This window comes from Thalassophryne amazonica, chromosome 9 (assembly GCF_902500255.1).
Source record: "Thalassophryne amazonica chromosome 9, fThaAma1.1, whole genome shotgun sequence".
NCBI lineage: Eukaryota > Metazoa > Chordata > Actinopteri > Batrachoidiformes > Batrachoididae > Thalassophryne > Thalassophryne amazonica.
In genome coordinates this window covers 18557785-18584715 of record NC_047111.1, presented here as the reverse complement: position 1 = coordinate 18584715, position 26931 = coordinate 18557785, and the positions used below count along the sequence as shown (strand labels likewise).

The window sequence follows — 26931 nt, the reverse complement described above, 5'->3', positions numbered from 1 at the left end:
CCAGCTGAGGAAAACTGTGAAAGCTCGAGTCGGGCCCCGGGTGCCCTTGCACAATAGCCAACCTTTTAGAAGAATTAGTTGTGCACAGTGAGCAGGAAAGTAGTTTATGTCACATTGTCCAAACAATGTCACTTGTCCTGTCAAACGGCTTCATGTCTCGGTGAGTCTGCAGATCTTAAGATGGAGCGACGGGTGAAGGACAGCCACACATTCAGAGGTGGAGTAAAAGTTTTGTTTTTATTCTTCTGGTTGAACACAATATAAGCCACATTGTTTGTTCTCCACTGTTGATGGGACATGGTGTCCAGCAGGCTGCCGGAAAACATTTGTCATGACGTTACCACTGACGGGGCGAGAAGTAAAGCCAAGCTGATAAAGAAATATAATATATCATCTTAATGGGATTTGGAATGGACCTCTGTGGTCGAAGCTAAGAGCAGTTTAATATCACAGCTTTCAAACTGCAGCTTTACTCTGTGCGTCAAAGGTGAAAAAGAAGTAAGCAGGCTACAGGGGTTTTAAAGAGTAATCTGCATGCTGATGTTAGACTGCCACATTCCATTGATTCTTTCATATTTCACTTTTCGGCACATTTGTTCTCTTAAATACAATTAGTCATGTATTTGGTGTATGAATTTATTATATTCTTATATATTATTTCTATTTTACATTTTTATTATTTTCTTATATTTATTCTATGTTCTGATGATGATTTGCAATCAGCTGAGCTACTCTATGTAATGTTTTAAAGTTGATCATTGCTTTTCTTTACATAAAAGATAATGCTTTTAGATTCATAAATTATTTTGTCTATTGTATGTAATGCTTTAAAGTTTATAATTTTCATTTTTAGCTAAGAGATAGTGATTTTTGATTCATTATTTATTTTGTCCATTGCATATAATGCTTTAAAGTTTGTAATTTTTTAGACATGAGACAGTGCTTTTAGATTTATTATTTATATTGTCTGTTGTATATAATGCTTTAAAGTTTATAATTTATTTTTTAAATAACAGAAAATGCTTTTAAGTCTATTATTTCCATTTTTACATTTCATGTCAAACTTTAAAGTTAATCATTAATTTTTCTCTTCCAAGTAATGCTTTAAAGTTTATATTGCTTTTTTACATTGCACATTTTGTCTGGTTGTAAGTTTTCATTGTTTTTATAAAAAAGCTATGTTGCTCTATTTGTTGTATTGAAATATTGAAAAACTTCGCACCAATTGTTTTTGAAGATGCAATTGTCTGTTCAGTAGTTTTTGGAATTTCTCAGCTCCGTAATGGCAAACACGCCTGCCTCACCAAGAGTACCGCCGAGTGCCGAAGCACAGCACACCGATGGTTTTCCGCTAACAAGGCACGCACGTCTTCTGTGTGAGAGTACTTAAAGAAATTCAACACGACTTGTGCTTCTGATTCCACACCATGTAATACAACCCAAATTCCAACGAAGTTGGAACGTTGTGTAAAATGTAGTAAAAACAGAATAGAATCATTTTCAAATCCTCTTCAACCTATATTCAATTAAATACACCACAAAGACAAGAATATTAATGTCAAACTGATAAATTGTATTGTTTCTGTGCAAATATTGCTCATTGCTAAGGTGCCACACATTTTCAATGGGCAACAGGTCTGGACTGCAGGCAGGCCAGTCTAGTACCCGCACTCTTTTACTATGAAGCCACGCTGTTGTAACACGTGCAGAATGTGGCTTGGCATTGTCTTACTGAAATAAGCAGGGACGTCCCTGAAAAAGACGTTGCTTGGATGGCAGCATGTGTTGCTCCAAAACCTGGATGTACCTTTCAGCATTGATGGTGCCATCACAGATGTGTAAGTTGCCAGTGTCATGGGCACTAACACACCCCCATACCATCACAGATGCTGGCTTTTGAACTTTGCACTGGTAACAATCTGGATGGTCTTTTTCCTCTTTTGTCCAGAGGACACGACGTCTTGATTTCCAAAAACAATTTGAAATGTGGACTCATCAGACCACAGCACACTTTTCCTCTTTGCGTCTGTCCATTTCAAATGAGCTCGGGCCCAGAGAAGGTGGTGGTGTTTCTGGATGTTGTTGATGTATGACTTTCACTTTGCATGGTAGAGTTTTAACTTGCACTTGTAGATGTAGTGACAAACTGTGTTAACTGACAATGGTTTTCTGAAGTGTTCCTGAGCCCACGCAGTAAGATCTTTACACAATGATGACGGTTTTTAATGCAATCCCACCTGAGGGGTCAAGGGTCACGGGCCTTGCCGCTTACATTGTCGAAAGTTCTCCAGATTCTCTGTATCTTCTGATTATATTATGGACTGTAGATGATGGAATCCCTACTTCCTTGCAATTGAACATTGAGAACATTGTTCTTAAACTGTTGGACTATTTTTTCACGTAGTTGTTCACAAAGGTGGTGATCCTCGCCCCATCTATGCTAGTGAGTGGCTGAGCCTTTGGGGATGCTCCGTTATACACAATCATGACACTCACCTGTTTCCAATTAGGTGTTCTTTGAGCATTCATCGTCTTTCCCCATCTTTTGTTGCCCTGTTCCAACTTTTTTGAAATGTGTTGCAGGCATCCATTTCAAAATGTGCAAATATTTGCACAAAAACAATAAAGTTTATCAGTTTGAACATTAAATATCTTGTCTTTGTGGTGTATTCAATTGAATATAGGTTGAAGAGGATTTGCAAATCATTGTATTTACATTTTACACAACATCCCAACTTCACTGGAACTGGGGTTGTAAGAAATATGGAGTTAAACACACCCCCAGATGCACGTTAGACTGTGAGCTTTGGATCATCACGACAGGGTCCAATATTTTCTAAGCATCACATAATTTAGCCGTGAGATCAGTTTCGTTTGAAGATTCCTTTAAAAAACAAAAACTCTCTTTCATGGCCTGTCGCCTTGCTGCTGTCAGTGTTCTTATGGAACTGGAAAGTGAAGACGTGATTGATTGATTGATTGATTGATTGATTGATTGATTGATTGATTGATTGATTGATTGATTGATTGATTGATTGATTGATTGATTGATTGATTGATTGATTGACTGGATTCATCCTTCTGCATGCAGGTGTTAATAAACCAATCATCACACCTGTTCTTGCGGCTACTGATTGCTTCATATTTCGGATGCTGAGGAGGGGGCACATGATCTCAGACTGATGTTGCCCTCATACACCTCATAATACCAGCATCAGGTCACTTATTCTCTTCACAAGAAGAACTCTGTCTCACTTCTTTTTCATGCCCCGTCATGAAACGAGTCACATTTTCATGACGTGTGTTGTATTACTTTGCCATTTCAAACCTTACCCCTTCCCTTAACCATAACCATAACCCAACTCTCTCCAAACCCTAACCCCTACAAACCACCCCTGTGCATCATGCTGCATTTTGTGATACATCACGAAATGAATTTGTGCTCCTGTCACAAGAATGTGGCAGTTTGCGTGACGGTATCACAAAGTGGTGTGTGATTGGGTTGTATGTACTTGTCGTATTATTTGGTGCAGTGTAGTAGTCAGTGATGCACCTTGCCTTCTGCACAAATTTAATTACACGTCTATTTATAAATGGGGTGGTGGGGGGTACAACCCGTGTTCTCTGGATGAAAAGCATTCGGAGTTCTGCAGGTCCAGACTATCTCTGCCTTCGTTATATTTGTGTTGGCATGTATGGGACGGCTCTGGATGTGTGACGCCTCCACCTGGACCCGCTGGGGCCACCTGCTCCCTCGCTGGCTGGTGACGCAGAGGGGGCCGACTGTTGCTGTAGGGAACAACAGACCTGTGAAAGGCTTTCTTTTAGGGCCAATCTGGAGGCCAGTGGGGGGGCACTTAATTTCTCAGGGCTAATGGCATCTGTCTGTGCTCACGGTTTGGCAGAACAGGAAACACATAATTAACTTCATTATCTCACCTGGCATTGGTAGCCCACGTCCAAACACACTCTCTGAGTCCATAAAGGTAAGCAGGCTGCATAACGTACACGTTTGTGCACTTTAAGTGCACGTCTGCACCTCCTCCTCCTCCTGCACGGTGGTACTATTACAGACCCTGTGTGCTCCTCTCTGTGTTTTTGTGCACATTATACCACAAGCGTCATACACAGAATCATGCGAGTGCAAATGCAAATGCCTGCAAGTGCAGTGAATATGTGCCTGTTTTACATCATTTGTAGTGCACAGAAAAGGCAACAAAGAACAAAACAATGCAGATTAAAATGAAGAGTGCAGCGGTAATCATATCATGTCTGTTAATCATATCGTTAAAAAAAAATAAAGATCAGCAGTTCAGCATGTGTCTCAAAAGAGGGTGCCAAACTGCAACCTCTGAGATGCCAATAAATTTAGATTTCTCAGCAGGCTGTAGTAAAAATGGGTGGGTGTGTGTGTGGGGGGTGTGGGGGGGGGGGGGGGGCAACGGGGGAAACCCCCATGAAGTGAACAAAGCCCACAGAGATGTTTTAGCTTCATGGAAGTCGCCCTCACAGCGACTGCACGACGACTGGCATCGACACAGACTGAGTGAGGCATGGGTTCACACAGAATCACTCCACAACCCACGCCCACTGGTTCAGAGAGGAAAAAGACGGCTCAGTCCTCTCCTGGAAGAGGAGGAGGAGAGATGAGACGAGACAAGACGAGCATCCACAGAAGGCAGGAGCATCTCCACAGTGGAATGCAGTGAAATAAAAAAATAAAACAAAAAACTATTAATACAATATGTTAAAAAAAGAGCAGATCAGACAAATGACAAAACCTCAGCATCACACACACCACAGCTTCCAATATGGTTGCCATGGAGATCGGTAAGTCTCCCAAGCATCGTCATTCCTCTGACTCCTCCCATCAATGCTGGGATAAAAATAGATATGGGCAGAGAACAAAGAGCTATTAAAAATAAAAATAAATAAATAAAAAAGACCAGATGAGGGAAGAAGAAAGGGTTACGGGAAAAGGTGAGATGTGTCCAGGAGTAGTTGTGTGTGTGTGCATGAAATGGTGTAAAGCAGCGGCGTTTCTCCATTAAATGGTGGAGCAGAGTCAATGACTCGGGAAGGGAATCCCGTCAACACCGAATAATGTCAGGAAGCACGAACACGTTTTAGTCACGCTGATGGCATCTGGCCTTCTTATTCTGCTATTATTATTATCATTATTATTGCTGCTGTAATAATACGTGCTGTTTTTATAATTATAAAAATAAATATTATTTTACACATTGATGGTCAGTAATAAGGGCAACCCCCAGATTTGGGGAATTCTAAACAAAATCATTTTTATTACATTGTTATAAATTATTATGTTAACATTATTATAATTTAGATTTTTCAGATGTGGCATTTTTCTACTTTTCAATCAATGTCTCAAACGGTTGAAGCCAATTTCAACAAAATATGCAGGAATTAGGGTTAAGGTTTATCACAAGACAAATTCATGGAATATTTATATTGATCACAATCTAGAACCAGATTCTGCATTTTAATGTATTAAGATATATATCAGAATGGTTTTGCACTGACAAAGTAATAGAGGAAAAAAAAAAATGTATTTCAGATTTTTTCCTCCCCACAGTATTTTTGCAGAGTATCATTTTTTTTCAAATGATGCTTACAATGGGAGTATTAATCTAAATAAAACATTGAGGAATGATGTTAACTGATTTAATTATTATTGTTACAATTATTCATACATATACATCATTTGTAGGGTGACAGTTTTGGATACAGGCATGGACAGAGAGGAACATCAAGTCAATGAGCGGTTACAACTCCCCTGGATGGGACACCAGTCTGTTGCAGGTTAGGTCTCTTGCCAAGACCAGTTCACATTTCCAGCTGGGTGGTCTGAGACAACGCAGATGAACCCAAGGTACTCAGGTGCACATACACAAACCAGGTGGCGGGGGGGGGATAACCGAAATTCACTATTTAGACTTGAAGATCTCGAAATTTCAAGCAACCAGTCAACCAGTTTTGGTAAATGCTATCTTGTGATTCTTCATGCCAGATTTGGTGCCTGTATTAGCATTTGGATGATTTTGGTGTAAAATTTATCACTCTTGGTGCTGCTCCACTCTTCGCCAACATGCCCACTGAAGTTCGCTCTAATCACCAGTCTTTCTTTCTTGGGTACACTCTCCACTCCCTCATCTAACACATCTTTAAAACTTCTAAATCTTCTTTCCACTCTATCTGCAATGCCACTTGTGGGGCTTATGTGCTGATGATATTTATAATCACTTTTTAAATTTCCAGTTTCACACGCTTCACTGTCAGGCATTCTGTCTGCCTACAATACACTCTTATGCTTTTTCTTCAGCATTACCCCTATTTAAAATTAATTAGGACAATTTTTATATTTCTATTTATGTACACAGTAAAGTCACCAGTGTTAAATTAACACTGGTGACTTTATTGTGTATGATGTGTGCTTTTTATGTACTATTGTACACTTTTTCCTCATATGAATAAATGAATTATGACTACTACTACTACTACTACTACTACTACTAATAATAATAATAAGAAGAAGAAGAAGAAGAAGAAATGCTAGATACACAAACTCATCTTCCAACACTTATCCAAGATCGGGTCACAGGAGGCTGAAGCCTATCCCAGCAGTCATAGCGTGAGACAGGGTACATCCCTGACAGGATGCCAGTCTGTCGCAGGGCCACATACAGACAAACAAACACAGTCACACTCGCACGCACACATTAAAGTTTCCAATCCACCAAACCTGCATGTCCTTGGATTTGGGAGGAACCCGGAGCATCCGCAGAGAACCCACACAGACATGGGAAGAACATGCAAACTCCACACAGAAAGGCCACAGGTGGGAATCGATCCCATGACCGTCTTGCTGTGAGGGAACAGTGCTAACCACTAATCCACTATGCTGCTCTGAAATGACAGATAATGATTAGATCATTCTGAATAAATAAACAAAGGCCCAAAATCACCCATTTTTGTAATTTTGTCGTTTTTTTAAGTATGTGGCACTGCACTCACAAATTATTTCATCCAGATATGGTTCTATTTTTTTGTCATGTTTGGTAAAACTTTTTTGATTGATTGAAAACGATTTTTGAGTAATTCTGATAACAACCCAATCAACAAACAGACTCATTAAAAAGAAAACATAAAGTTCCTTTGGAAATCATAGCTAGTCCTAAAATAATTCCTGATGAAAATGTTTAAAAGTTTTTGACAAAGGTTTTAGACAGGTAAAGACATGTTTTTCTATTGAAACATACTGTATGAATGTTGTGAGTTCATATGAGCTTTTATTTGAATAACACGTTCTCCCATCAACTTGATAAGATGCAGGGGAAATAGGCTGCAAAAAAACCAACACAGCACGCTCACGGAAGACACTTTCTGCTCCCGTAAGCTATTTCACAAGTATTTGTGGAACTCCTGTGCTCACGAGCATGCCATCAAAACAACAAACCACTCTTGCAAAATGAAAATGGAGAGTTGCAGGTTTATTCTGTTGACTCAGGGGGAATGTTTGGCCCGCAGAGAGGCCCAGAGAGTGGCAGCTGGCTCGAGCTACCAGGACAACTGCTAATGGGACGCCCCATCTGCCGCTCCTGTTTTCCTGCCCGACACCAACCCGAGTGCCAACCTCTGGGCTTCTGGAAAACGTCCTGAGCCCCTCTGCTGTTTGGCACTTCACCTTATTTACAGCAGCGTCCACACTGCCCTCACAATTTAACTTCAAGTGCAAACAGAGGATTACCGTCTCTGCTTTATACACAAGTTTTTGTGCCATGCATTTTATATAGAAAACATATTTTTAATGCATTATACTGATCAAATGAAGCTGTCTTACTTTGCAAGATAAAGGGGTCATGTGACCTGACCTCTTCAACAGCTGACTGACACGTGACTGCAATGTCTTAAATATAGATATTAAAGTTTATAACCGCTACAAACATGGACATGATGCGTCCTGAAAGGGTCGACATTACAGGTAGATAAGAAACGATCCGTTTCCGTGCGTGCTGATATTAAGGCCACGCCCCTTTCCCCATGCAACCACAATGGATAAACAACTCATCTGTGCCGTGTGCACATGTTGCACAGCATGCAAAGTGGAGAGGTGGGCGAATCTCATACAAAAAGAACAAGTTCATATATGATTTCTATGATGTATGTTACAAAAGCTGATTCTAGTCTATATCTTACTGCAGAGACGTTTCTAATCACACAAACATTGAATTGAAGGATTTTGTAGATATTTCATATAAAGCCACAACAATCTAACCATAACAGTCAGAAAAAAGTGGGTTTGCATAATATAACACAAGTACATTGTCCATAAGATTCACCAAAAGTTAACTTCATGAATTAATAAACAGTCAAGACCTTCCTGCACATTTGAGCAGGTTTTGGTCGCCATCTAGTGCCCGGTGTGAGCATTTCAGGATGTCCAGTACATTTCCTACTTGAAACACAAAATAACAGTATCAAAGACATTTATAAATCTCGGAAATGCATCATTTTTTTTCTCGGCACGCAGAGCTTTGACATCACCGCATTAATGTATAAAAATTAGATTTTGGGTATTTTACAGTTCCTGAGCTTTACTATATGAAGGTTTGCAGGAAGGATGTACATGATAAAATGAAACACTTAAAATGGTGATAAATATTTATTCATTTTATATACATTTCCTTAATTAATTAAAAAATTTTATTAAGATATTTTTTTTAAAAATGTGAAATGACTTTCAATATTAAAAATGCCTCATTTCTTTTAGGTGATCTGTGATTTTAAGCAAATGGGGATGTGTTTAATCAGACTTAATTAAGATTTTACAACTATTTTATTGCTACATGATCATTGGCAGCTTTTATTTTGTTGTATACCGGGCAGTACTTTTTCCATATTTTCAATAAAAGAAAAGCTTCAAACACTGTACATAATAAAATGTATGCAGTGTGTACAGTTTCCTGAGTACATATGGTCCCACTCCGAATAAATAGAATTGATTTAACACTATTTGGAGTGGGGCCATACATACTCACTGCAGAGTCAAGTTAAATGAAAAATTTACTGTGCAGGTGTGTCAAAATTCTGGGGTGCAAAAAAAAAAAACCTTCCAAAATCCAGATAATTATTGACATTTTTGTTTGATAGTGATATATAATAACATATATGCTCGTGCATACACAGACTGAGTGTAGTCATTTTTCAAGAAATAATAGAACTTATTATTATTTAAGTATTGTGTATGAATCAAAACCCTGCAATCACAGTTAATTGACTTGTACTGTATTACAGAGGTGGGACGAAGTCACTGTCAAGTCATTAATCTGCAAGTCCCAAGTCAAGTCTTAAGTCAGCTTGCAAACATTTGGTAGTCATTATGACTTGAGAGTGGTGACTTTGTCCCACCTCTGCTGTAATATGTTTCAACACCAGAGGGCACAAATCAATCATTTAGCATGGCTCATGATGTCTGTCTTTGGATATGGACTCCACACCAGTATTTCAAAAGAGTAGTTTGCACTGCCATCCCCAGCCACACGTTCTATCCATTTTTAATTGTGGTTTTTGTTTCTTGTTCTGACCCTGCAACAGACTGGTGTCCTGTCCAGGGTGAACCCTGCCTCATGCACTGTGGCTGCTAGGATACACTCCAGCCCCCCCAAAACCCGATCTTGGATAAGCAGGTGGCAGACACCTGCGAGGTGGATGGGTGTTTTTGTATTAGAAATTAAATTTAATAACTAAACTATTTCTTCTTCCAAATTGGTAGGAGAAAAGAATCTAAAATAGTTTGAAATTAACATTAAATTTAAAGAGAAATGACAATGTGGGAAATGGTGAGGTGTTTTTTTATGATTTAAGACTGACAGTGTTCTGAAGTATTATTCTGTATTCCCACACATTCAAAATAATTAAGTCTTAATCTTAACTTTGAATAACAATTGTACTAACTGAAGTATGTTGAGTAACTTTAATGTTTCTTCCTTTTGAGTTTATTAAACTGATCATTTTTGATTGACTTTAAATCTCATGGATTAAGTGCCACTTAAAAGAATAATTTATTTATTTATTTCTATAATTAAAATTTGTGTGCCTGAAATCAGACCTATGCAATTACAAAATATACAAAATATCATCAAGAAAAACACTATATAAAGGAAGAATTTAGGAAGAATGGAGTTCAGGAGCTTTGGATTCAGATTTTAATGAACCTGCCAAATGGTTTGAGCAGTCAAACCATGACAGACACAGTTAAAAGATCAGATTTAATCCTTGATCCACACTCCCAACCAGAAGGTGGCAGTAATGAGCCTAATGCAAGGAAGACATTTCCTCAAGTTCTTTTCACTTTGCTGTATTCTGTGTGACTGAGGAAATGAATTCTTACAAAGTTTTTAGTGTTGAGTTTCAAGATTTTGAGTTTCATAAATTAAAGCGTTTGACTTAAAGTGCGTATCACTAGTAAATATAATGTCAAATGAGCTGAGAATTCAAAATAAATGAAGAATTATGAAAATATCGGTGCATTTTGTTTTATTTTTGGTGCCATATGGCCAGAAAAATTAAGTCATGAACACAGGAAAATTAGCCTGATTTCACCTGAATCTGATGAACAATATGAACTTTGGTGACATCATCTCAGGTCACGCCCCTGAAATGAATGTATTATATATGTAAATGTAATTTTTTTACAGTGCGGAATCAGTGTTTTTTGTGGACTTTGATGGTGAACACATCAAATCCTGAAAATGTGTGTTTTGCAATGATGGCGTCACACGACTATTGTTGCTTGCTAGGTGGACAGATTTTTTTTTTTTTTTAAGGAGTCCCTCTGGGACAGAGCAGAAGTAAAGCCGACTACAGCATGAGAATGAGCTTCAAAAAAACTGATTTAAGCACGGATTTAAACTGTAATTAACCGTGTTGCCTCACCTGAAAGCGTAGAGCCGGCCGTGTTTGTGGTTTGTGTCGTGGCCTCGTGCTAAACTAAGCTAAGCTAAGATGCTACATGCGGAACACCGACAAGTCTCGCTGACAAACCCACTTCTGAGATCATGAGTCAGACAGTCGTACAAGTGATCGTTATTAACCAGAGAACCATGACATGGATCAGCTTCCAGATGTTTTGTATTATTGGCTAAGCTGAGCTAAACTGATGGCTAAGCTAAGCGACGCTACCTGGAGACATCGGAAGAAGGCTGAAGAGGAACGTTGGTTTCCTGTGGAGAAAACACAGTGCCACACGGTGGAGTTCTACATGTCTGTGTGTGAACACATCACTGTATGTAATCATCATTATTCAGTCTTATTGAGATGTATGTGATGGTTGTTTTTTGTTTTTTGTTTTTTCTGAATTCACTGCAGGTTTACAAAGAGGAGTAGACGGACAAATGTTGATCACAAAATACAAGAATTTGATTCGAAAACCAAATTAAAGCCAAATTAAACCCATATTATATTTGGAGACAAAAAAAAAAAAAACAGCCCAGATTGATTGTGTGTCCTGGAGTGAGACATGAAGTGGACACAGACAGACCTTCAGACAGGTAACACTCAATACCTGAGGTTACGTCACTGTTATGGCTAAATAACTCTGAATCTGTGTGCCTTTTTTGCCGAGGCTGTGTGACTAATTTTATATTTATCAGCTACATCAGGACATGTACAAGTTAAACAGTCGGTACTAATGATTCATAATCTGGTATATAATTTTTTAAAAGATAGTGTTGATTGTAGTGAGATATGGCCTTTAGGTTTAATTCAAAAGACTGCAAATGACCAATCAGTTGGTGTGCTTGATTTCAGGTTCAAGACTGTTTGTTCTCCGTGTAAAGTGGAGTTCCATCTGGCCACACATTTGAGCAGCTTTTGTCGCCATCTAGCGAGCGATGTGAGCATTTCAGGGCTTCTGGTACATTCCCTACTTGAGGCCTATGAATTCAGTAAAAAAACAAAAAAAAAACAAAAAACAAAAAGGTTTTATAAATGTAAAAAATTCATGATTTTTTGGCACACGGAGCTTTGACTCCACAGTATTAATGTATAAAAAAATTGAATTTTGAGAGTTTTACAATTCTTGAGTTTTAAGATAGGAAAGTTTGCCAGAAGGACATACAAAAGGGCAGAATTTCTCCCACAAAGCACAACTTTACAGTTGTGAATAAAAAAAGTGTGTTCATGGAGTGCTAAATTTTAAATACTGCAAACTTAATCCTGTAGGAGAAGTCATAACAAGTCACAGTAACTGATAAAGAACCAACTTGAATGAATTGTTTCAGTTGGTAACATCTAAATAATTAAGTTGTAAACAACTTAATTCATTTAGATGTTACCAACTTTTTAAGTTGGTTCAACTATTCTCGCGGTTGAAGATGAGTGAGTGAGTGAGTGAGTGAGTGCTGAATTGTGCAAACACAAAGACATTTTCTGGTTTTGCCTCCTCACTGTTGTGTGGGCCGCTGAAGAGGAGGTACTGCTGGCCCACCACCAGAGGGCGCCCTGCCTGAAGTGCGGGCTTCAGGCATGTGAGGGCGCCGGAGCAACCGGGAGTGGCAGCTGTCACTCATCAACAATGCCAGCTGTCACTCATCATCATCATCCACACCTCCATAAGAGCCGGCAGCATCTTCACCTCACTGCCGAGAAATCGTCTACCGAACAAGTAAATGTCTCAGCCTTTTTGGTGCCATACAGTGGTAACGGCTTTACTTCTGTGCTTGACTGACATTAATTCTGAGTTTGCAGACTCTATGTAGTGTGACTTCAGGATCTCTACGAGCTCCGTGAGAGTTGTGATTGAGAGGTGGAGGTGCTTTCCACCTTTATGTTGAACTGTTTGCTGGGTGTTCACGCACCCACCATCACCTGTCTGTTCTTCCTGCCAGCAGTACCCGATCTGACAACCGGAGGCAGTGGCCACCTGGGGACCCAGCGCTTGGTGACTCCAGGATTGCTTCAGGTCCGGTGGAGTGGAAGGCGTGTGGGATCCGGCTCTTTTCTGGACGGGCGTCTTCTATCCTCAAGCCTGCTCACACATCACCGTAACTAATTTGACTGTTGATCTCAATTGTGTTGTCTGTTGCTCTGTTGCGCACATTCACAACATTAAATTGTTATATTTGGCTTATTCCATTGTCCGTTCATTTGCGCCCCCTGTTGTGGGTCCGTGTTCTTACACTTTTCACAACAGGATTTCTCGACCAGCGTCATGGATCCCGAGGGGCGTCCACCATTGCTTGAACCGCCAATGGAAACACAGGGTGCACAGGCGTTGGCAGGAGGCGTGTTAGGAGAGCTGCAGCAAATCATAACCGCCTTCACTGCTCGGTTGGATTTAGTAACTGAGCAGAACGTCATACTCAATCGGAGGATGGAGGCTCTCACCGCCCAGATGGAAGCGCGCACTCCAGGCACTGCTGCAGCACCTCCTCCAGCCGACCGAGCACAAAATACAGACATTCCAGTGGTGATTCAACGACCCCCCCCCCCCATCCCCCGAAGCATACATAAGCCCACCGGAACCGTACGGAGGTTGTGTCGAGACGTGCGCGGACTTCTTAATGCAGTGTTCGCTCGTCTTTGCACAACGTCCCGTCATGTACGTGTCAGACGCTAGCCGGGTGGCTTATGTCATCAGTTTGCTTCGAGGAGAGGCACGCGCCTGGGCTACGGCGCTCTGGGAGCAAAACTCATGGCTCCTAACGACATATACTGGGTTTGTGAGGGAGTTTAAACAAGTGTTTGATCATCATCATCAATAGAGGCGAGACCGCTGCGACTGTGCTGCTGTCTATGAGACAGGGACGTCGGAGTGCAGCCGAGTACGCAGTCGACTTCCGCATCGCGGCTGCGAGGTCCGGCTGGAATAACGTTGCACTCCGTGCCGCCTTCGTAAATGGACTGTCTCCGGTCCTGAAGGAGCACCTATTGGCTAAGGATGAGCCGCGTGATTTTGACGGGCTTGTCGACTTGGTTATACGGTTGGACAACCGGTTAGAAGAACACCGTCGGGAGCGGGGCGAATGGCGTGGCCGGGCACGAGCCATCCCTCTTCCTTCCGGGTCCGAAAGGGTGCCGCCGTCCCCACGCGCCACAGTCAGAGAGCTCCATGGAGCCACAGCTCCCCCTGCTGATGAAGCTATGGACACGAGCAGGGCCAAAGTAAAATCACATGACAGACAACGGAGGCTGGCTCGCAGGGAGTGTTTTTTCTGTGGATCTGATGAGCACATACAAAGAAACTGCCCCAAACGGTTAAACTTCAACGCCCGCCCTTAGAGACTGGGTTAAGGGTGGGCCATAACATCCATGCGGGAAAAGCTCATAGATCAGCACGCATCCCATTGACAATCCTTTGTGGGGATCTTACTCTTCACGCCCCAGCACTGGTGGACACGGGGTCTCAAGGGAATCTGCTGGACAGCAGATGGGCCAGGGAGGTAGGGCTCCCTCTAGTGCCACTACCTTCCCCATTGAATGTACGGGCACTAGATGGCACCCTTCTCCCATTAATCACACACCAGACACAACCAGTGACATTGGTGGTATCTGGAAATCACAGGGAGGAGATTGTGTTTTATATAACACCTTCTACCTCCCGAGTGATTTTGGGGTTTCCATGGATATTAAAGCACAATCCCCGGATTGATTGGCCGTGTGGGGTAGTGACGCAGTGGAGCGACACCTGCCACTGGGAATGTTTAGGATCCTCGGTTCCACCCGGTGTGACAGCTAATGAGGAGGTTAAAGTCCCCCCCAATCTGTCAGCGGTGCCTGAGGAATACCATGATCTTGCTGACGTCTTCAGCAAAGATCTGGCGCTCGCTCTTCCCCCGTACCGTCCGTACGATTGTGCCATTGATTTGATCCCAGGCGCTGAGTACCCGTCCAGCAGGCTGTACAACCTCTCTCGTCCTGAGCGCGAATCAATGGAGACCTACATCCGGGACTCCTTAGCTGCCGGGTTGATCCGGAACTCCACCTCCCCGATGGGTGCAGGTTTCTTTTTTGTGGGCAAAAAGGACGGCGGACTCCGTCCATGCATGGACTACAGAGGGCTGAACGAAGTCACGGTTCGTAATCGATACCCGCTGCCTCTGTTAGATTCTGTGTTCACGCCCCTGCATGGAGCCCAAATTTTCACCAAATTGGATCTTAGAAATGCGTACCACCTGGTTCGGATCCAGAAGGGAGACGAGTGGAAGACGGCATTTAACACCCCGTTAGGTCACTTTGAGTACCTGGTCATGCTGTTCGGCCTCACCAATGCGCCCGCGACGTTCCAGGCATTGGTTAATGACGTCTTGCGGGACTTCCTGCACCGGTTCGTCTTCGTATACCTGGACGACATCCTCATCTTCTCCCCGCATCCTGAGACCCATGTCCAGCATGTACCTCAGGTCCTGCAGTGGTTGTTGGAGAACCGGTTGTTTGTGAAGGGCGAGAAGTGCGAGTTCCACCACACTTCTTTGTCCTTCCTGGAGTTCATCATCTCCTCCAACTCCGTCGCACCCGATCCGGCCAAGGTTGTGGCGGTGAGGGATTGGCCCCAACCGACAAGCCGTAGGAAGCTGCAACAGTTCCTCGGCTTCGTAAATTTCTACCGGAGGTTTATTAAGGGCTATAGCCAGGTAGTTAGCCCCCTTATGGCCCTGACCTCCACTAAAGTCCCCTTCACCTGGTCGGATCGGTGCGAAGCCGCGTTTAGGGAGTTGAAACATCGGTTCTCGTCTGCACCGTTCTGGTGCAGCCCGATCCCAATCGCCAGTTTGTTGTTGAAGTGGATGCCTCTGACTCAGGGATAGGAGCCGTGCTGTCCCAGAACGCGGAGTCCGACAAGGTTCTCCATCCATGTGCCTATTTTTCCAGTAGGTTGACCCCGGCGGAGCGGAACTATGACGTCGGCAATTGGGAACTTCTTGCGGTGAAAGAGGCTCTTGAGGAATGGAGACACCTGTTGGAGGGAGCTGCGGTAGCATTTACGGTTTTCACGGACCATCGGAACCTGGAGTACATCCGGACCGCGAAGCGTCTGAACCCCAGGCAAGCCCGCTGGTCACTGTTCTTCAGGCAATTTCACTTCCGGATTACCTACTGCCCTGGGACCAAGAACCAGCGATCTGACGCCCTGTCCCGGGTCCATGAAGAGGAGGTCAAGGTCGAGCTGTCAGATCCACCGGAACCTATCATCCTCGAGTTCCACTATCGTGGCAGCCCTCACCTGGGACGTGGAGAAGACCATCCAGGAGGCCCTGGCACGGAACCCGGATCCGGGGACCGGCCCAAGGAACAGACTCTACGTCCCCACCGGAAGCCAGAGCTGCTGTCCTGGACTTCTGTCACGGGTCCAAGCTCTCCTGTCACCAGGGGTGCGAAGAACCATGGCAGTAGTCAGGCAGTGCTTCTGGTGGGCGTCTATGGAAGCCGATGTCCGGGAGTATGTCCAGGCCTGCACCACCTGCGCCAGGGGAAAGGCAGACCACCAACGGGCACAGGGTCTCCTCCAGCCGTTACCTGTGCCCCACCGCCCCTGGTCCCACATCGGCCTGGACTTCGTCACGGGCCTCCCGCCGTCCCAGGGCATGACCACCATCCTCACGATAGTGGACCGGTTCTCCAAGGTGGCCCACTTCGTGGCCCTCCCGAAGCTCCCGATGGCCCAGGAGACTGCAGACCTCCTGGTCCACCACGTCGTACGTCTGCATGGGATTCCATCCGATGTCATCTCTGACCGTGGTCCCCAGTTCTCCTCGCAAGTCTGGAGGAGTTTCTGTAGAGAACTGGGGGCCATCGTGAGCCTCTCGTCCGGGTACCATCCCCAGACCAACGGACAGGTAGAGCGGGCCAACCAAGAATTGGAACAGGCCTTTCGCTGTGTGACCTCGGCGCACCCGACGGCCTGGAGCAACCATCTGGCCTGGATCGAGTATGCACACAACAGTCAAGTTTCATCTGCCACCGGCCTCTCCCTGTTTGAGGTGTGTTTGGGGTACCAGCCCCCATTGTTTCCACTTGTGGAGGGAGAGGTCGGGGTGCCCTCGGTCCAGGCCCATCTAAGGCGGTGCCGTCGGGTGTGGCGCTCTGCCCGCTCTGCCCTGCTCAAAGCCCGGACGAGGGCCAAGGCCCATGCAGACTGCCGGCAATCCCCGGCCCCTGTATACCAGCCCAGGCAGGAGGTTTGGCTGTCGACTAAAGACATTCCGTTACAGGTGGACTCACAAAAACTGAAGGATCAGTACATCGGCCCCTTCCCCATCATCAAGGTCCTCAGTCCTGCCGTGGTGAAGCTGAGGCTGCCAGCTTCACTGCGGATACATCCTGTCTTTCATGTCTCCCGGATCAAGCCTCACCACACCTCATCCCTCTGTGCCCCTGGACCAGCGCTGCCTCCTGCCCAGATCATCGACGGGTAGCCTGCGTGGACAATTCGCCGGCTCCTGGACGTCCGTCGTAAGGGCCGGGGGTTCCAATATCTAATGGACTGGGAGGGTTGGGGGGCGGGTCCTGTTCTGTGGGCCGCTGAAGAGGAGGTACTGCTGGCTCACCACCAGAGGGCGCCCTGCCTGAAGTGCGGGCTTCAGGCACGTGAGGGCACCAGAGCAACCGGGAGTGGCAGCTGTCACTCATCAACAATGCCAGCTGTCACTCATCATCATCACCCACACCTCCATAAGAGCCGGGCAGCATCTTCACCTCACTGCCGAGAAATCGTCTACCGAACAAATAAATGTCTCAGCCTTTTTGGTGCCATACAGTGGTAACGTCTTTACTTCTGTGCTTGACTGACATTAATTCTGAGTTTGCAGACTCTGTTTAGTGTGACTTCAGGATCTGTACGAGCTCCGTGAGAGTTGTGATTGAGAGGTGGAGGTGCTTTCCACCTTTATGTTGAACTGTTTGCTGGGTGTTCACGCACCCACCATCACCTGTCTGTTCTTCCTGCCAGCAGTACCCGATCTGACAGCCGGAGGCAGTGGCCACCTGGGGACCCAGCGCTTGGTGGCTGCAGGATTGCTTCAGGTCCGGTGGAGTGGAAGGCGTGTGGGATCCGGCTCTTTTCTGGACGGGCGTCTTCTATCCTCGAGCCTGCTCACACATCACCGTAACTAATTTGACTGTTGATCTCAATTGTGTTGTCTGTTGCTCTGTTGTGCACATTCACAACATTAAATTGTTATATTTGGCTTATTCCATTGTCCGTTCATTTGCGCCCCCTGTTGTGGGTCCATGTTCTTACACTTTTCACAACACTTACTATCTTCCCACAAACAGTTTCCACCCAGAAAACCATCCGCTGCCCCCGTCTGGTGCTCAAACAGACAACCTCATGATGATGATGTGGTTCTTCCATTAAAACCTCACATCATTCTCCCTCAGGAGCTGTCTAATTTCTGGAGTGCACGGCGTGTATATATATATATATATATATATATATATATATATATAAAGGTCTCGTTCTCTTATGCAGCATTTACAGCCGCCATCCGTCACTTGTCTGCATGCCAGACCCCAGAAGACCCCAGAGTGATGATGGTTATCTTGATGCTTCCCTCCATCCATCTGCCTGCACCATCAATCCTGCCTGTGCAGCACCATCTGCTGACCACCGCAGTGATTCGAGCACCTCCTCCCTGTAATACCGCCCTCAACCTCTGGGTGGTGTCTCAGTCCTGTTTCCGAGGTGCTGTTTCCACTCTGCTTCGTTATTTCTGCACATCATCTCCAGTCGGTTTGTTTTGCTGCTGTTGTTTTAATGCACAGAAAGATTTCTACTGGAATGAGCAGATCCATTCTGACGGAATGCTGCCGCCTTATAACCAGAAGGTTACAGGTTCAAACCCATCCTGTGGTATTTGTCTGTGTTATTCTTGCAAAAAAAATGGGGGGATTTTAAAAAAGCCAACGTTGTCTGAATAGCAGAGGCTCCCAAAAATATTAAAATTAATCAAAATTAATTTAAAAAAAAAGGGAAAACAAGACTCAGATTAACATAATTTTTCTGACTTTTTAAAAATTATCTGTTGACTTACCTTATTGGTAACAGCTGCAAAACCCCACAATGTCACATATTGTCTATTATTGTGTTGTACAGGAAGGTTTTCAGCAAAAATGTATATTTTAGTTGGCAAATTTGTCTTTTTATCTAAGTATTCTCAATGAAAAGAGTATCTTACTAATAACTTTTTTATTTAATAAATGTAACTTTATCTCAAAACCAGAAAGAAATATATCAATTCAGTAACACTGTTGCTGTGTGATTTTGTTCCATGTAGGGGGCGCTGTTCTCACCATTTAATTGGAATTTTAACGGTACCGTTTTGTAAAGTTTATACTGGAGAATATGTTTCGACCTCTATGTGTTTATTTATTTATTAGTGGTAGTGCTCAAATTTCATTTCATTTTTTATAAATTGGGTGTTAAACTGTATAATTGCTGAGTATCTACAGAAGCATAAATGCACTATATTCCACGTTTCCACCCCTGTGTGCAGGACTGTGTGCATGAACACAGGCACCAGGGGCCTGGACTGGAATATGTGCAGTTTCTATCAGAAACAGCAACATCACCATGGAAATAACCACAAACAACAAAACTTATCAACTCCTGAGTTCACAACATCAATCTGAGGTTAAAAAACACATTCTGGGTTTTAAATCACTCAGAGACCAAAAGCTACAATTTTACTGAACTGAACAATTTTTATATAATGATGATGATAATAATAATAATAATAATAATAATAATAATAATAATAATAATACATATTTTTGAGAAAATTAATTTTTACAAGAATATTATTTTTACTCAAAATTAATTTAAAAATAGTTTTGACCTTTGACCCCTGACATTATTTCAGCTAATATTCAGCAATTCAACATATTTTAGTAATTTGAACTAACAGACTGTAAGAATTACACTGGTGACATAATGGTGACAAAATTAGAAATAGTTTTGTAAGTCTGGAAAAATTTAACACCAGACTCAAGACAACCAGACCAAAAGCCCGCTGCGGGCTGGACCAGCTTCCGGTGCTCGACCAGCTTCCGGTACTGGACCAGCCTGGCTTTAAGAGACTTTATCATGAGACCCAATATGGGTTTTGGCAGCAGCTTCCTCTCTAATGGGCGTCCCGCTGCATGGCCCCGCCTCCTGCATGCTCTGATTGGCTTGAATGTGATTTGCTTTTCAGGGTGGCTGTGTTAACTGTCACTCTGAACAGATTAAGATGAAATCAAATGGTGTGAGAACAACACTTTAATTACATTTTTAAACTCTTCTTCTTCCACACTCAGTCACACCACTAACCTTCTGCTAACCTGCTGCTAACCTGCTGCTAACCTGCTGCTAACCTGCGGCTAACCTGCTGCCAACCTAATAACCCGCATCTGGAACGATGTGCCGTTTAGTCTCTGAGGTCAGAACAAATCTGAGGGATTTATTTTTTAAAGGTTTCTCCAAAAGTGTGGAAAAATGTGGAACAGTTTGTGGTTTTATCTGGAAATTTCTGGAAATCAAGACTTAATAATTTGTAGTCAGTGAACCTGCTAAACAGTCTCAAATGTTTGTCCTTCACAGAGACGACTGAGGTCTAATTAGTGTTTGTGTCACGTGTTGGAGGAGGAAACTCAGAGATGCACAAAATCCTTTACTGTCCTTTTACGCCATCCGGAAAGTTTTTACAGCGCTTCAGTCTGGGTTAGGGTCTGTAACTTGTCTCTGTGTCTTTTATGTGAGTTAAGTCCCATGTCATTACTTTACATCTGTCTGTTTCATGTCGTCTCTGTTGTCCATCTGTCTCCTGTCGTGTCTGTCTCCTCTCTCGTCTTTGTATTTGTCTGTCTCCTGCCCTGGTCCTCTGATTATTGCTCTTGTATTCTTCATGTATTTTTCTAAGTTGTCTCATGTGTCTTCAGTTATTTCTGTGTGTACTTGCTGTGTACTTTTGGTCTAAGTTTTTGCGGTTGCACTGTGTCGGTTCTGATGGTTCAACATGTTCGTGTTGTCTCGTAGTTCCAGGTTCATGTTTTATATTGTGTGATTTGGGTTTTGATGTTATATTGATGGATTCGGTTTTATTTCCACATTTATCATGACGTCTGTTTCACCTGTTAGCTCCTCATTGGTTTGTCACTTGGTCTTTTGTAGTATTTTTGCATTTTTGTCACTTGGGATTGTTTGGTTGTGATTGTTTATCACTGCCACCTTGGAGACTTACTCCCATTTTTCATGAGTTCAACTCAAAGATCTAAAATATTTTCTAGATTTTCTATAAATCAGTTTTTTAGTACAATGAGACAGATGGTGGTCACACCAGATACTGATTGGGATTCCGACCCCCTCAGACGCCCCCAATAAAGCAAAACTGATCATTTCAGAGTGGCCTTTTATTGTGGCCAGCCTAAGGCACACCTGTGCTATAATCATGCTGTCTAATCGGTGTCTTGATATGTCACACCTGTGAGGTGGGATGGATTATCTCAGCAAAGGAGAAATGCTTTGACCTTTGATCCAGACCTTTGATACTGACCATTGAAGTTTGATTTTTATATTCAGTCCTGATACAGATCTTTGTTCTAGGTCACCCATGTTTGATCATGTATCTTTGATCCTGATCATTAAACTTTGATTTTTATATTCAACCCTGATCCAGATCTTTGTTCTTAGTCACCCATGTTGGATTATGTGTCTTTGATCACAATCATTAAACTTTGAATTTCATATTTGATCGTGATCCAGATCTTTGTTCCTTGTCATTTATCATTTATCATGGAAATTTGATCCCGATCATTTAACTTTGATTTTTATATTTGATCCTGATTCAGATCTATCTTCCTGTTCATTCATCTTTGATCATGAATCTTTGATCCAAACCTTTGATGCTGACCATTGAAATTTGATTTTCGCATTTGATCCTGAACCAGAATTTTGTTCCTGGTCAATCTTCTTTGATCACTGATCTTTGATCCAGACATGTGATCATGTATCTTTGATCCTGATCATTAAACTTTGATTTTCATATTTGATCCTGATCCAGATCTTTGTTCCTCATCACTCACCATTTATCATGGAACTTTGATCCCGATCATTGAACTTTGATTTTCATATTTGATCCTGATCAGTCATGTATCATCCTGGATGCCAGTCTTTGAATCTGATCAATGTTATGATATCTTTGCAGTCCGGCTTTGATCTGGATTAGTCCGTATGATTGTAGATCTGTGTTTATTTTACTTTTTCCTGATGATTCGTCTTTTTTACATTTAAATTGCTCTCCTCCATTAGCAGTGCCGCTCTCTGTGATTGGTGTTGGGTTCCCTCATATGCACGCGCACGGCGGTGCGAGCCTTTTTATTCCTGTCTTATTATTCTGCACGGCTTCTTGCCCACTGGGTTTTTCTTACACACTAACTGGTGATTTTACCATTATATTGTTTTGTCTTTCTGATATTTTCCTCCAGAACAAAAACACTCATCTTATTTATTTATTTGTTCTCTTTTTGTTTTCTTTGAGGAATTGTTAAAAGCAAATGAACTGTTCAAACCTGGGAGATCTTTAGCTTTGATAGCATTATATTAAAAAGGAGAGATTGTTGTTTGTTTATTTATTTCATGTTTATTTATTCATTTATGTATTTATTGCTGGTTTGTTTGTTAAATCAGATCTATAATATCAGTGATATAAAAGAAAAAATAACACCAAATGGGCGGCACAGTGACTTAGCGGTTAGCACTGTTGCCTCACAGCAAGAAGGTCGTGAAATAGTTTTGGCAGTTTAGTCTCCAAAGAAAAGGTCAAACAAGGTCGACGCCCACTGGATGACATGTGACATATGTTACTCTGTAACTTGATAAGAACCATAACAGATGGTGAAAACTTCCTTTTTACAACCTGATTAACTCAATCGATAATTTGCATCACTTTTTACCAAAATTGGAGCAACTGTACAAACTGAACTTGACCTTTGACACCATTTTTGCTGTTTTTTCACCATAACTCCAAAGCGTTTAGTTACACACAGTCCAAGCTTTACCTTTTTGGAATCTTTATGTTCAGAAAAATAATATGATATACTTTTCAAAATGACTGGAGCATTTTAAAATTTTGACCCCTGTGTGTTTGGGAGTTGGGGCGGCATGGTGAATTAGTGGTTAGCACTGTTGCCACACAGCAAGAAGGTCATGGGTTCGATTCCCACCTGTGGCCTTTCTGTGTGGAGTTTGCATGTTCTCCCCGTGTTTGTGTGGGTTCTCTCCGGGTGCTCCGGCTTCCTCCCACATCCAAAGACATACAGGTTCGGTGGACTGGAAACTTTAAATTGTGTGTAGGTGTGAAGTGTTTGTGGCCCTGTGACAGATTGGCGCCCTGTTCAGGGTGAACCCGCCTCACACCCTGTGACTGCTGAAATAGGCTCCAGCCCGGGTGACCATTCACTAGAGTAATTGCTGAGTATTTCTTGTTTGCTTTGGAGATCAGCCTTTGTTAAACCCAAATCAAAGGGATAGTTTGTTTAAAAACAAACGTAACACCTTCAATATAAATGTCCACGTGTTTCCCCTGACCTGTGCCAAACATGACACTCTTCACAAACCATTCTGTGCACTGAGAAGAAACAATGAAACATCTCATTTAAATAATGGTCCAAATGCACCAGTTCACTGAGCAGCTTTTGGGGAAATAAATACAAACTTTGGAAACGCTTGTTGACTTTGCAGGAATCTCCCGGGTTGCTGTTAAAGACGCGCCTGTCCACATTTCACCAACTCCTCTTACATTTAAGCTGCGCTTCTTCAGGTGGACAGACGAAAACAGCAGCAGCTTCTCGCATTTCGCTTCCACTTGCTGACATTCTGTCTCTTTAATTGCTCATGAATGCCCAAAAAGAGAATTACATTTCATGGTGACGCGCTTGGCTAAATAACGGCCTCTGTTCAACCCGGAGAGTCTCGTATTCACACAACATCTCCCCCAGCTTACACTGCAAAAAAACACAACAAAAAAAAAACACCTCATGGCTTCTCTCATCACTCTAATTTCCCAGAGGCCTTTATGTATGCGGGAGTTTGTCGTTGCACGCCCGTCCAAATATTTGCACATACTTCTCTGCCACCATCATTTACTTCCTCCTGTTTCAGCAATCATAAAACCACAACCTTAAGGGTTTTTTTTTCATTCTGGGACTCCAAGCTGCAGCCTCACTTTGTCATGATGTTGAGTCACTCTGGGTGTTTTTTTTTTTTTTTTTGTTCATTTTACAGAGGACACACAGAGAGACACACACACCAATTAAAGAGCAGGCATGAGCCTGTCCATCTCCCCTGAGAGCTGTTCTGTACTCTGGGTGGTCCACTATGCTGGACCATGTGCAGAACTCTAATCAGCTAAAGGCAGCGGTGATTTACATTCCCTGTCAGTCCTCATCCTCGTCTGCCAGACACGGCCAAGGTCACTTTGCACCCTAATCACGCACCCTTTCCACTCCTTCTAATGATGCACTGACTGCTAACATCAGACTTAATCTGTGTTGCAACAGAAGCTACAGTGTCTTCTGCTCTCTGAGTGTATGTGTGTGTTTGACACACAGTCAACCAGTCACTCCAACGCCTCTGAATTATATTCCAGGTGTTCTTCATCTTTACTCTGAGCTGAGGCTGATCACAACCCCACTTAGATTATGTCCAGTTGTTGAGACATAATTTAACCATTCTGAGCAAACTATGGCAGCAAAATAGTGTCTTCATTGACCACAGTTACCACCAGAGCAGAAGGTCCACTGTTCAATGCCCCTGATCATTCAGGGATGGTGAGTGGTGGAACATCAACCAAAACACCATGTAGGTACACACAGGACCGGTTGAAGAGGTCTAGAGACAACGCCAAGAGAAGACAACTAGAAATGGAGAATACTTCATGAAAATCTGAGCGTATTCAACGGGACTCGAGAACACCGAAAGAAACTGGATAATACCGAATGAAATCCAGAGAATATGGGACGAAAACCAGAAAATTTGGAATGAAATCCAGAGAATATGGAATGAAATCCAGAAAATATGGAATGAAAACCAGAAAATATGGAATGAAAACCAGAAAATATGGAATGAAAACCAGAGAACATGGAATGAAAACCAGAAGATTTGGAATTAAAACCGGAGAATATGGAATGAAATCCATAAAATTTGGAATGAAATCCAGAGAATATGGAATGAAAACCAGAGAATATGGAAAGAAAACAATAGATTATGGAATGAAATCCAGAGAATATAGAATGAAATCCAGAGAATATGGAATGAAAAACAGAAAATATGGAATGAAAACCAGAGAAAATGAAATGAAAACCAGAGAATATGGAAAGAAAACAATAGAATATGGAATGAAATCCAGAGAATATGGAATGAAAACCAGAAAATATAGAATGAAAACCAAAAAATATGAATTAAAATTCAGAGAATACGGAAAGAAAATATGGAATAAAATCCAGAGAATATGGAATGAAAAACAGAGAATATGTAATGAAACTGGAGAATATGAAATGACATCCAGAGAATATGGAATGAAATCCTGAGAATATGAATGAAAACCAGAGAATATGGAATGAAAACCAGAGAATATGGAATGAAATCCAGAGAATATGGAAGGAAAACCAAAAAATATGAATTGAAATCCAGTGAATATGGAAAGAAAATATAGAAGGAAATCCAGACAATATGGAATGAAAAACAGAGAATATGGAATTAAAACCAGAGAATATGGAATTAAATACAGAGAATATGGAATGAAAACAATAGAATATGGTATGAAATGCAGATAATACGGAATGAAAACCAGAGAAAATGAAATGAAAACCAGAGAATATGGAAAGAAAACAATAGCATATAAAATGAAATCCAGAGAATATGGAATGAAAACCAGAAAATATGGAATGAAAGCCACAAAATATGAATTGAAATCCAGAGAATATGGAAAGAAAATATGGAATGAAATCCAGTGAATATGGAATGAAATCCAGAGAATATGGAAGGAAAACCAAAAAAATATGAATTGAAATCCAGTGAATATGGAAAGAAAATATGGAAGGAAATCCAGACAATATGGAATGAAAAACAGAGAATATGGAATGAAAACTGGAGAATATGAAATGAAAACCAGAGAATATGGAAAGAAAACAATAGCTTATGGAATGAAATCCAGAGAATATGGAATGAAATCCAGAGAATATGGAATGAAAATATGGAATGAAATCCAGAGAATATGGAATGAAAAACAGAGATTATGGAATGAAAACTGGAGAATATGGAATGAAATGCAAAAAATATGAATTGAAATCCAGAGAATATGGAAAGAAAATATGGAAAGAAAATATGGAATGAAATCCAGAGAATATGGAATGAATCCAGAGAATATGGAATGAAAACCAAAAAATATGAATTGAAATCCAGAGAATATGTAAAGAAAATATGGAATGAAATCCAGAGAATATGGAAAGAAAAAATGGAATGAAATCCAGTGAATATGGAATGAAATCCAGAGAATATGGAATGAAAACCAAGAAATATAAATTGAAATCCAGTGAATATGGAAAGAAAATATGGAATGACATCCAGAGAATACGGAATGAAAAACAGAGAATATGGAAAGAAAACAATAGAATATGGAATGAAATCCAGAGAATATCAAATGAAATCCGGAGAATATGATTGAAAACCAGAGAATATCGAATGAAATCCAGAGAAGATGGATTGGAAACCAGAGAATCCAGAGAATATTGAATGGAAACCAGAAAATATGGAATGAAATCCAGAGAATATGGAATGAAAAAGAGAAAATATGGAATAAAAACCAGAGAATATGGAAATAAAACAATAGATTATGTAATGAAATCCAGAGAATATAGAATGAAATCCAGAGAATA

The 26931-nt window shown here is 41.9% G+C and overlaps 1 long non-coding RNA gene across 1 annotated transcript; it reads right to left on the bottom strand.

Annotated features, from left to right (window-relative positions):
* Positions 1–2091: 2091 nt before the first annotated feature.
* Positions 2092–20577, bottom strand: LOC117516490. Its single transcript, XR_004562427.1, has 4 exons — positions 20566–20577; positions 20080–20087; positions 11235–11243; positions 2092–2267 (listed from the first exon to the last, which is right to left on the bottom strand). It is a non-coding gene; the product is annotated as an uncharacterized LOC117516490 (long non-coding RNA).
* Positions 20578–26931: the final 6354 nt, after the last annotated feature.